This window comes from Cariama cristata, unplaced genomic scaffold, assembly GCF_000690535.1.
Source record: "Cariama cristata isolate BGI_N322 unplaced genomic scaffold, ASM69053v1 scaffold10744, whole genome shotgun sequence".
In the NCBI taxonomy this organism is placed as follows: Eukaryota; Metazoa; Chordata; class Aves; order Cariamiformes; family Cariamidae; genus Cariama; species Cariama cristata.
The window spans coordinates 59,824-71,712 of NW_009615057.1; positions in this window are offsets into that span (position 1 = coordinate 59,824).

Genomic DNA, 11,889 nt, shown 5'->3' on the forward strand with positions numbered 1-11,889 from the left:
CCAGAACCTTCGTGTCATTGGCAAGGACCAAGGGCTGTAACACATTTTCTCACTGAATTCCCCTTTTGGAAGTAGAACTGATCGCTTTTGGACATCATGGGGTCCCTCCTCCCTGGCACCACTCGTACTCCTAACATTCGTGGTCTCTGAGGGCAGAAGGTCCATCTGCAGGGCTGCTGGGTAAATAATAAAATGCAAATATGCATGGGCCAACTGAGAAAGCCATGACTGATGTAAGAGCAGCAAGTAAAAACAATTAGCCTGTCTGTTTTATGCGGAGCGGGGTGGTACCTTTTCACCACCTGCCCACCCAGAATCAGTCCCCTGTGCTGACTGCAAAGGCACTGCTGCAGAGTGAAGAGACAGTGTGCCTGCAAAGCAGCTCTCTGGGGCCACGGTCAGGGCTTTGCTATCTAAGAGAACTCTAATCAATTAGAAGAAAAAGATTTGTAAGCACACTTCTCTTCTCTGCCGCACAACTTCTCCCTAACCTACCTGTGATTTTTCTCCATAGGAGGCTGCTAAATTCAGAGCTTAATACTGAGGCAGCATCTCCCATACCACTCTCTCTGGTTTGTCCTGCTCTCCATAAACCAGCCTTTACTCGCATCGGGCATGAGGGAGACACCAGTTTCCAGGCCACATTTTGCAGGATCACCCTTTCTGAGATACAGTCATTTGCTGCCAGTGGAGCGTGCCTTAGCCCTCCGCTCAGCCCAGCTTTTGAGCCTCGTTGGATCCATATGCTTCGAATGATCACGGTGATTTTTCTCCTAGCTTCTGCATGGGTATGACTTGTGGCTATCTCATCCATGCAACGATGGCCATATGCTCTTGGGTACCAGCAGGAGCAAGAGATTATGATCTTCAGAGAACTGTGTCTGTCATTAGCGCAGCTGCCACCGTAACAGTACAGGGCTGGTGAGCTTCGAATTTTCCTGTTAAGACTCTGTTCTTCTGTGATGTGACCTTTTGCACTCAGATTTGTCATGCACCTCACAGATTGGAAATCATATCCCGAGCCATTAAATCCCCCAGTCCTAGCTCAACTACTGTGCTTTGTAGAAAAAATGCTTGAAGACATTTCCATGAAAATACAAGTAAATTTGTTTTTTAAGGCTGTAAGGATCTGGAAATATGTATTCGTTCACTGAGATGCTTTAAAAAGGGTACCAGGCTTAGCTAGTGAAAATAAAATAGGTCTGATTTATGCAGTAATACAGTAAAAAGGCTGTGCAGGAAAAAATGCAAACAATCATTTTATGTATGTTTATGCACATTAACTCGCTAAGTGATTATACAGTCTCTATCATCTAGATTTTCATGGGGTTTTGTAATGCTTCAAAGGAATATAGCTACAAATAGACAAGTATAAGTTTCATTTTTCTCATTTCAGTAACAGCAAATGCATATTTTTGCTTTCAGAAGCTGCCTCTTCTGTCAGTTGTACTTACATTTTTGTCTGCTTTTACGCTGATATAATTCCACTGACGTCTGCTACAGCAAACCTTCATGCTTGATAAATGTGTGAGCAAGAAGAGGATCAGGGTCATACTAAACAAACAAGTGTCAATCATCAAGCAGTAAGTGAGATTTTTAGCCTGCTCAGAGAAAAGGTAAGTGGAAGGACCTTTGTATAAATCTTCCTCCATGCTCAAAGGTAATATGTGGATGGCTTTATCTAAATAAAAGCGCTTTTTTTGCCTTCTTTTTTCCCTGCATGCTCTCAGATGAAATGGTATTGAAAAGGCTAAAACCACTGACATTTTGGTGTTCTGAAAGAGTGAGAATGCAAGCTAGAAATTAATGGAAATGCTCCCCTAAGTATATGATCTATTAAGTTGTTTTGCAATGCTGAGAAATGAAGCATAGAGTATTTTGTTAAAGTCAATATCCCATGGGGGTGAGAGCAATATTAGGATCTTTCACTGCGACAGGCCAAGCCCTGCCAGTAAGCATGTAGGTATAAATCCAGACTACTTCCAGTTTAGTTAAAGGTACCTCCCTGAATTCACACCAATGCAGCTGAGGACTAACCCAGGGCTGGTACCCCCAGTTCGGATGTCTCCGGGCTGGTGTGCCCGACACGCTGAACCAGCCGGTGACGGCTCACTGGCCTGTGTGCAGAGAACTTCAGCCAGATGCGTTGATATAGGAGCAATGTAGGACATCACGGACTCCTCCTGCCCGCTCCCAAGTGATGGATACCTTGTTCAGCGCTAGGATTTAATGTAGTTTTCTGAGTGACTTTTGTTTTATTCTGACTGCACGGAGTTGCTTACCCTTTCATGAAAATAAGATATCCATTCAGTGAAGAAAAGAGGTTGCATTATTCTGCAAACAGCGTTTATAAAATTCAGTCATTAATGATTCGCCAACAGCTCTAGCACCGACGGATGTTGCTTACCCTTTCATGAAAATAAGATATCCATTCAGTGGAGAAAAGAGGTTGCATTATTATTCTGCAAACAGCGTTTATAAAATTCAGTCATTAATGCTTCGCCCACAGCTCTAGCACCGAAGGATGGCGTTTCACTCTGTCCTGGCAGAACAGATCAATTACCAGTTTCCACTGGTACGTCTCTTGATGTGCTGCTGCCTTGCTCCTCCAACTACTGACTACCTTGATACTGCAGTTGCATTGCTCAGCAGTTTCTGCTCGCTCTGCCAGGCATTTAGCCATTCTGTTGGTGTTCGAGCATATTTTCTCGTGCTTTGCCTACAGACCTGACAGGCAGGAAAAGGACCTCCCAGACTCGGCCTGAGATGGATCTGAACTGGTGTTTTCAGGGGTGCTCAGCTGCAGCAGGTTTTCTTTTCAAACGCAACTCAAAGGATGAAATAAAGAAAAATAACTCTCGGGGGGGGTGGGGTGTTCTTCACATTGTGTATCTGAAACCTGAATAAAAAGATAAACCAGGCATTAAAAAGTGCCACCTTCAAAATACTGTTGGCACTGACAGAACGAGACTGATCAATGGTGTTTTGTTGCTACAAGGGAAGCTTTAATTGGAGCTGTTTCCCCTTGGTCTGCCGCCAGCGACAGTAGCAGAGGTCTCTGAGGAGCTCAGGAGGGAAGGCGAAGGAGCCTGGAGGAACTCCTTTGTGGCGGTGACTACAGACCAAGAGAAACCTCTCAGCCATGTACGTTTTTTACAGCCAAAATATGAAAAGCAGGCAATATGCTGTTGGAAACAAAGGCAACTCAAGCCTCAAATACCCTTTTAATAGTATTCTGTCTTCAGGTTTCGTGAAATGGCAGGGGAGATGAAACACATCTGAAGGCAGTTTGATACCTCTCCATCTTTCCCTCTGCAGTTGGCATACTGCGATCTAAAGAGCAGCAGAATTACAAAGCCACGGTTGCCCAGGGCAAGGGCTCTCTCCGCATTGTCAGTTCAAGAAAAGATACGACCTCAGCAGTTTTGCCCTAGTGAGAAGTCTTACCCAAGCACAACAAAAAGTTTGTCTGTGAAAGTTAGCGTGCCTCGGCCTGGGATTTCCCGGACGACCCCCACACTAGAGGTGCAGCAAGTGTGACTCTTCCAAAAACCGACATGTGCGATGCACTCCTGGAGTGCACGCGTATGGGTCCTGCGCAGAGAGAGCGATGCTCCCAGAGCACAGCAAACTTGCTCTCCTTCCCCCCCAGGACCAAGTAGTGCGTGCACAGCAAGTGCTGGCCTGGCTTGGGCTTTTTCAGAGGAGACTTCAGCCCTGCTTTAGGGCACCCCAAGCCCGTGACCCAGGACTGTGCCGTCTTGTACAGACATACCCAAAGGAGCTTCCACCCACCCAGCTCAGTCGCTGCATGCTGCTGGGGCACCACCTTGGGCTCAGGAAGCTGGGGGCTCATCCACTGCCTCTGGGCTGGTTTTTTATCACTTCACAGCTGGATCAGGTTTGTTTGCACAACCTAAACCCACACAGGTGAACCGCGCAGCTGCCCTACTCCAGTTAGTACCTCTCAGGCAGTAAAGGAGTTACACTGAAGTTGGCAGGACTGCTGGTGTGACCGACAATTGCATTTAATAAGGGGTAGAGTAAGGAGCCCTGTCATTTCACAGGCTTAAAGGAACTTTGTCTTTCCAGTCACACACTCTTTGAAGCAATGATTTTTAATTTTTCTTCTGGAAATAAAACACATGCTTTTAATAAACAAGCAGAGCCCTTGGGTGTTGCATCTTTTTAACCAGATGATAGTGTGGCTAGAAACCATCTCTCAATATGATAACTTTTGCCTTATCTCTGAAGTAACACATTTACCTGATCAATCAAATATAAAAATACAATTTTAAATGGCTACATTTTGGGTTTCTGAAATTCACTACGTCTTTAGACGGTTGCTCTTCTCCCCTAAGCTGCAGTATAATTTTGCTTAATAACCTTCTCCTTCACCTTACAGTATAGTCCCATCAAGACTCCTTTCCTTTAAAAGAAACTGATTTGATTTTTTGGCTGCTGGGGGGTGAGGAGAAGGAAAAACTGAATTTGGAGAGGAAGTGGGATTGCTTTTGTGTTTTGCTTTTCTTTCCGTGCATATAAAATTTAGACAACAAGTAAACCTTTCCCATCTGTGACTACGCAGAAGTAGGTTACATTGCCTAGAGCAATTGCAGTAACTCACTTGCCACATTTATAGAACTCTCTGCTTTATTAGTTTTATGCTGATAACTTTATGGTTACTTCCAAGGCATATAAAAAGTAGGTAATTGAAATCACAAAGGTAGCTTAATACCTGAGTTACCATGTAATCTCCTGGATGCATCTGCAACTAGATTAATACTATGTTAGCTCTTTCAACTGGCCAGTGGTAGAGGTTATGTATTAAGTAACTGACTGTTTTCCATGTAAATCGGACAAGGGACAGAAGGAATTCTTTTCCTGACAGTGCAAGTTCTGTAATATTTAGGAGCACTAATTCAAGACCACCTGGTCAGAAGCTACTCTTCTACTGATAAAGGAGCAAGAGGTTAAACTGGGATCCTAATGTTTGGGGTAGTGGCATTAGTGAAAGCAGAAAATCTTACGAATCTGCTGGATCTTCAAAGCGTTAAAGAACTTGGGTTTATTTCTACCAAAAGCTAGTGCTTTCATGGCTTACAGGCACAGATGGAGAAACAGCTTTCACCATTTCAGCCACGGTGAAACATTTCACCGTGGCTAACAGAATGCAAAAGTGAAATTAAAGACTTCTCTTTCCATGGCAGAAATAAGAATGAAGACCACGGATTTCTGGCGCAACTAGATCTCAGGATTAATCTGAACCAACTAAGGATGGCATGCAATTCCAACACCTCAAAATCAATCACAGTATACAACAGACCTGGAAATTCCTTCTCCTGGCACCTCTACTGAAGCTTCCACATCTTCAAAAGATATTCCTTCGGTCAAGCATCATATTGAGTTCCTGTTCCCTGCAGAGTGTGGCCGTCACAGCAAACACTTCATCCAGGGTGGCATAAATTGCCAGTGAAGATGGTAACAGAGGTCTCACGATATGTGAAAGCTGAGTTTGGAAAAACTGGTTTCAGATTGGGCCCTTAAAAACCATGTAAAGCATTTTGTTGTTCATACAAGAACACTTGGAAGTGGATACTTGGTATCTCTAACTTTCCCAAGATCAATCGCACAACTCCTTTAATTTAAATGACAGGAAATTATCGTTTGCTTGTTTCCTACACTAAACACAGAGGCAATCTGACCTGAGTCTTAAGGGAGGGGTTTTTTAAACCGCAGCAACTAATTTAACATTTATTAATTTTGAGTCTCAGAAGGTGGAAAGTCCTGTTGTTAGCAGAAAACCAAAGCAGGCAAACAGCTTTTTGTGCTGGTCTTTCTGTTCAGCTTCAGAGAGAAATGTTGTGTGCTGTTAGCTTCAGTTTGCAAGGCTCTGTGCAGCGACATTGCTTGAGGGGGTGCGGGCTCTGCAAGCAGCTGCAGCTTGTGCTCTTTGCCTTGGCTCTTGATTAGACTTGATTCTTTAGGCAGAAATGGCTCTCTGGAAACCAGTGACTGGTGCTGGGCTGAGATTCCCAAGACAGAAGTTGCCTTCTGCTGTTCCCAGCTGCCAGCTCTGGGTAAATAAGAGTGAGTTATACTTGGGCTCTCCATCACCTACTGTACTGCAAAAGCAACTTAGAAGGCTTCAAATGTTTGATCTCACATACTAAATGATCAATATTAGTGCCAGAAGGAACACGAACATTGTAAAAAGGGCCAGGCAAAGGTGCAGCCCTTGCCGCAGTTCAGAGAGGTGTGTCTGAGCCCAGCCGGGAGTGAGCAGGTGACCCCCCCAGCTCCTGCAGGCTCGGACAAAGGAGGAGGTTGTCCAAAGGCTTAGTCCAGAGGCTAGGTGTCATTTGCACCCAGCTCATCCTAGCACGGTCATGGCTTACTGGGTGCTAGACATCAGCTCCTGCAGTTCAGCTGAGCCTAAGGGTGAGTGGGCAGCAGCGGGGTCTTTGGCAGGAGGGAAAAGCAGAGAGATTGAGATGGGCAAAGGACCACAGCCCACAGAGCGCTGCACGGCACGCAGGGACCCGAAGGGCTAGAACAGACAGGTACAGGAAAACCACCCCCCAGGTTTATTAATAATGTGGTTTGACAATATTCCACGTATTAGAACAAAATGCAGACGCTAGACTCAGACCAGTAAAGAACACGACAGATCATCTGGCTTTTGTTCTCACCTTAGGATATTTCACCAAAGGAGTTGAGCTTAGTTGGAAACAGAATACCATGTCCTGCAGCTCCACGGGTCAGATCACTGCTTGGGGTGAACACTACTTCTCTGTCAGCACCAGCAACACCTCTCACCCCAGGGCACGCTCTCCTGCTGGGCTGCAGCTTATGAGACCAGCAATGGCGCAAGTGGGAAGACCTCTTAACTTTTTCAGTGAAGCTGGAAGCCAGTTGTTTATCTGAGAACATCTCCAACAGGACAAAGTCTTTCAGATAGGTTTAAATGGCACTGTAGGGGCTGTGGCTCATTCTTGCTGTTAATAATCTGATACAGCTATAATAGGGTTTTTTTAATACCCAAAGACAAATTACAGCATATAAAAGACCATGAGGTTATATTTTAGTTTTCTAGAACCTCAGATAGTCATATTAATATATTATGAAGGCATTGTTAACAAGTGTGCTAGTATTTTTAAGATAAAACATCCAGGGTCAGTAGACAATATATATCATCATCTGTGAATTCATTTTAGATATAATAAAATAGCATAGTGTAGGAGATCTGTCACATTTTAAATAGGATAAATGTTATTTATACTTTATGCTGCAACATTTTATCTTTTGAAGCAGCAGGACTCCATACTTGATCACGCAGCATCTGCAAATGTGCAGAGGGGCCATGGCAGCTCATCTGACAGCAACAGGCAAAGGCTGCGGTGATTACGGGGCTCGCTGCTGCGGAAGGGCAGAGACCCTGCTCACCTGGCCCAGCAGGGAGGGGCCAGCTGGGCCCTGCTGAAGGGGTGCAGGTGGGGAGGAAGGTTATAAACAGGGGAGCAGGCAGTGAGGGAGCTGTGAGCTTCTGCGGTGTGGAGGAGTGTTGGCTGGCATCCTGCTCTGGCGTCATTTTGCCTGGGGGTGAGTAGTCGTTCAGCTTTCTCACCAAGGGAAATGTGATGGTCAGATGCAGCTGGTGGGAAGGAGAGGAGATGGTTCTCAGGCTTGGAGAGGAGGAGGAAGGCTTGGGTGGGGAGTTGTTTCCTTGCGAGTGAGCTCTGGGGTTTTCAAGGGTGGCCACACAGGGCCGTGGGAAGGTCCTGTGTCTGTGGTTGTGCATCCCATAGCTGAGCTCGGGGCAGGGTTTGAATGTCTTGTGGTGCAGCGGCCCTGACAGAGCCCAGGGAACGGCAGGTGTACATCAGCACTCCGGTGCCAGCAGTACGTGGGGTGCAGGTCTGCCCTTGGTTGACTAAAACTGACTTAGACCAAGGTCAGAAATGTTGCTTGCTGAAAAGGTGTCTTAAGCTGTTAATTTGCTGATGGCTTTGTGAAGTGTTGGACAAAAGAAGAGTGGCATTCTTGCGAAGTGTGATAAACCTAGACATTACCTGCTATGTTTTCAGTTGGCACTATCTGCTTAGAAATGATTTCTGATGGTAGGCCAGAGAAGTGTACTTGTGCGGTATTAGCATGTAAATGTCATGATGGGATCTTTGAAATACACATAACATCAAGAAGTAGGGAGAATATGCAAGGTATGCAATTCATCGTCTAACCTTTAAATTATTCTTAATGTTCCAAATCTGGTCACAGTGGTTGTGCGCACTAAATGCCGAGTAAGAAATTGCACGGTGCTTGCTCTGAAGCTCCCTTGGAACTGTTAATGCTTTGGCAAACAAAACCCCCGAGGTTAAGCTCTGCATAATGCTTTCTTGGCCTGTACTTCTAGATTTAAAAGGAGGGTGCAGAAGAAGCCAATTGTGAGCATATGGTATTGTCTCTGCACGCCCCACTTCCAAAGCGCTCAGTACAGCTTTGTTGTTCAGCTGCTGATAGGGTAACATCTTTATTTATCTTTCTTTTGCTGTTTCTTTTTCTTGCTTAAATCCAGGCTCAATAGATTATTATTCTTTTAATAAGGAAAAAAACAGTAATAATGACTTCTGTGTAAGCTTGTGGACACATTCTGTTATCCCTGAGGAAGAAGTGGAGTGAAAATACCTTCTTCGTGGGATTCAGCTTTGTAGTAGTTGTCTTTCCGGCCAGTGTGCATTAGAGAGAGGTAGAGGCTGCAGCATCTGGGTTTCTGCAGGCTTCCAAAGTAATCTAGTGAAAGGTCATGTTTCAGTCGTTACCACCTTGAACTGGCAGGAGAGCACACCACTTTGAATTGATGCTGACATCAAGGGTGAGGTCCTTGCACATCTCTCCTGCTGGTGGGGAAATCTCAAAGGGGCCCATCCTTGTCTCTGCCATCAAAATCAGGTGCTGCATTTAAATCAGACTGGAGGCTGCCCAAGGGCCAATGTGCCTGACTAGCAGTGATTCACTTTCAAAAGAATCAACCTCTTTCTCTGTGCCAAAAATAAAACAGAAGGAAGAGCAATAGGCAACTATAGCAGTAAAATATTTGTATTACCTGCTAAAGAAATTGTGGGTCTTCAGCGTTCTAACTCTCTAATAAAAAATTCATAAAAAAACCCCTTACTGAGTGATCTTGTAATGTGAAAATCTACAACAGATGTCATGTAATATCATGATGAAGTCAAAATATTACTCAGGCCCTGTAGGCGCTCAGTACTTCTCATTTCAGAAGGAAACAAAAGTGAATTTCCAATTATGGTGAAGTTTGAGGAACGCTGTGGAAGAATCACTGGCTTCAGAAGTGGGGTTAAAAAGAATGCAGTAAACGTTTTAGTATACTTTAGTGTTAGAAACCGGTAGGAGTAGAGATAGCTACAAAAGGCTTTCTCATGCTTTGCAGTGGTTTATCTTTTCAAAAAACATTGTGCAGTGTTTAAAAATGGGATGGTTGTAAATTAACAGCAAAACTGCACGTTTATTAGTAGTAGCTTCATTTGGCAAGAGGCTGAAATGTGATTTTCCTCCCCCATATTGCATGAGTATCTAATAAAGAGCTGCAGAAGACAGGGTACAGGCTTGTGAGCCTATCATTTATTTAGCGAAGGGAAACCGGTGGCTTTTCCATGGAATGATCCTTACGTCTGCAACACTCTCTTGCTTACTATTTTTTTTTTTTCTTTCCTCCATCCTGGCTATGGAAGCTAAGAACTAGGCCCTGCTTCAAATTTCAGATGTGCGGTAGCTAATTACAGTATACATAATCTTAATAAAGAAGTGTCATTAGTTACAAAATATGTTTACTCTAGACTTTCATGGGTAGAAGATGGAGAGTCCAGGCTGCAGAGGGCTGTTGCCAACTGGACGGCTCAGGCTGTGATTTTGTCAATTACTGTGTTTTCTATTTGTGTACCTACAAAGCAGATGATGAAATTTGTCCATGTCCTAATTGCCTTGAGCTTTTAGCAAATATTTATGGACTATGTGCAGACTTTCAGGAGATGAGTAATTAAATTTCTACATCTTGTTCAGTGTGTTTTGTAGAATCTTCTCTCTTCCTGCTTTAAACTGCTTCCTCTTTCAGTCTTGAAAGCACTTTCCAGTAGAATTGTTGAAATTTAGAACAATTTATGCTAATGGTAGCACATTAACCTCATGTTAAGCTTTGCTCCATCTTCCTCACTTCAGCTTATCCTCATGTTTTGTTCCATAACACCTCTTGACATTTTAAGATGAACTGTAGATACTAAAGATTATTAAATTGCTCCCACTTGGATAAATGGGAGCTTTGCCGTTCTTTCCTCTGGAAATAGGATCAGGACCCAGATAGATGCATGTAATGTCATGTCAGACACGCTAATACGCTTTCTGCCTGAACAAACAGGACTTGAAGCACTTCTGAAGCTTGCCCTAGTTCTCTGCGACAAGCATGCTACTTGATCAACTGGCAACTGAAACTTTCCAGTACACTACCATGATCTTCACATTAATTTGCTGGAAACAAAACCAGCAACCAGGCAACAGGATTGACCAAAAGACTCCCAGTCACAGGTGCTAAATCACACCTGAGTATAGGTGGAAATGCATTACATCCACATAAGCACCCAAGGAACTCATAATGAGCTGGTGCTGTCACCGTAACAAACTAATGCCCAAAGACAGCTTACAGAGGTGGCCAGAGCTCTTGTTGTTTAGGGTCTACAGGCACAATAAATATTACTGTGATTTTGATTTAAATTCTATTTAAGCTTTGTTTAAATGGTCATCGCAGAGGTGGGGAAAAAAAACCCAACCTAAAGTAAGCGCAAGACTTTATCAAGATCTTGGTTTTCTGGAGTACTATATGTAACTCTCAATTATTCCTGATTACATGTTAAAACTACCCTTCTCTCAGCTCAGAATCAGCAACAGGATTTTCAAAGGAAAAGTCCATGTCATGGACCATCTCAAGATTTTATTTATCTGACTTTTGCCGCACCAGGAAGTGCACTCTGCAGTACTGCAGTCTTAAAAACACAGTTACGCATGGGGGTTTTGTGTGCCCAGGCACTAAGTCCTGGACTCCAGTGACTTGAAAAAAGTCATCTCTTTGACCGAAGCAGCTCAGCAGACACCTGAAAGTACCTGGCAGATTGTGGCAGTGTCTGAACTAACTTGGGCATCTTGCAAGTTGCAAAACATGTGTCATCCGTACCGCAGCATCCTCACCTTCAGATTTTTGTGACAGCTAAATCAGCAGCCGAATTCAGAAGACTAAGTAAACGGAGGATTAATTTGTATTTTGGGTGTAGAGATGGCATACTGCCCTGCCAGTGCCCTACTAACACTCCTCCAAGACACTTCAATGTAGGCTAATAGCAGCAAAGGCAAATGGAGCTGACAAGATTGGCGGTTTGCCCCAGACCTGTTTTTCAATAAAGCTAGGATACAGCTTCATTCTCTGTTTCATCCCATTCCTGCCATTTACCTTAAGACAACCAAAGTGATGCACTTTCTATGAAAGCAAACTCCGAGGACCTACCCCCAACAGACCACATGCTTTTAACTTTACTAGATAAGCAGAGTAGGATGAGAAAGTGCAGCTTGTGGCATCGTATCCTGCCTGTCCTGTCACAAATTGACCAGCTCTGTTGGTAGAAAACACGGTCATGTTTGTCTATTCTAGCTTGAATCCACCGGATTACTTAAAAGCAGCTTAAACTTGCTTGTTTTGACCCCTCGAAGGCCAGCCACTGCAGGTCCTATTTCCAGCCAGGTTCATAGGAGAGGTATTTTCATTGGTATGAACAGCAGCACAAAGAAAAAACAAGTAAATGCCTCTGTCCATTGAGCGGTGACCCTGCT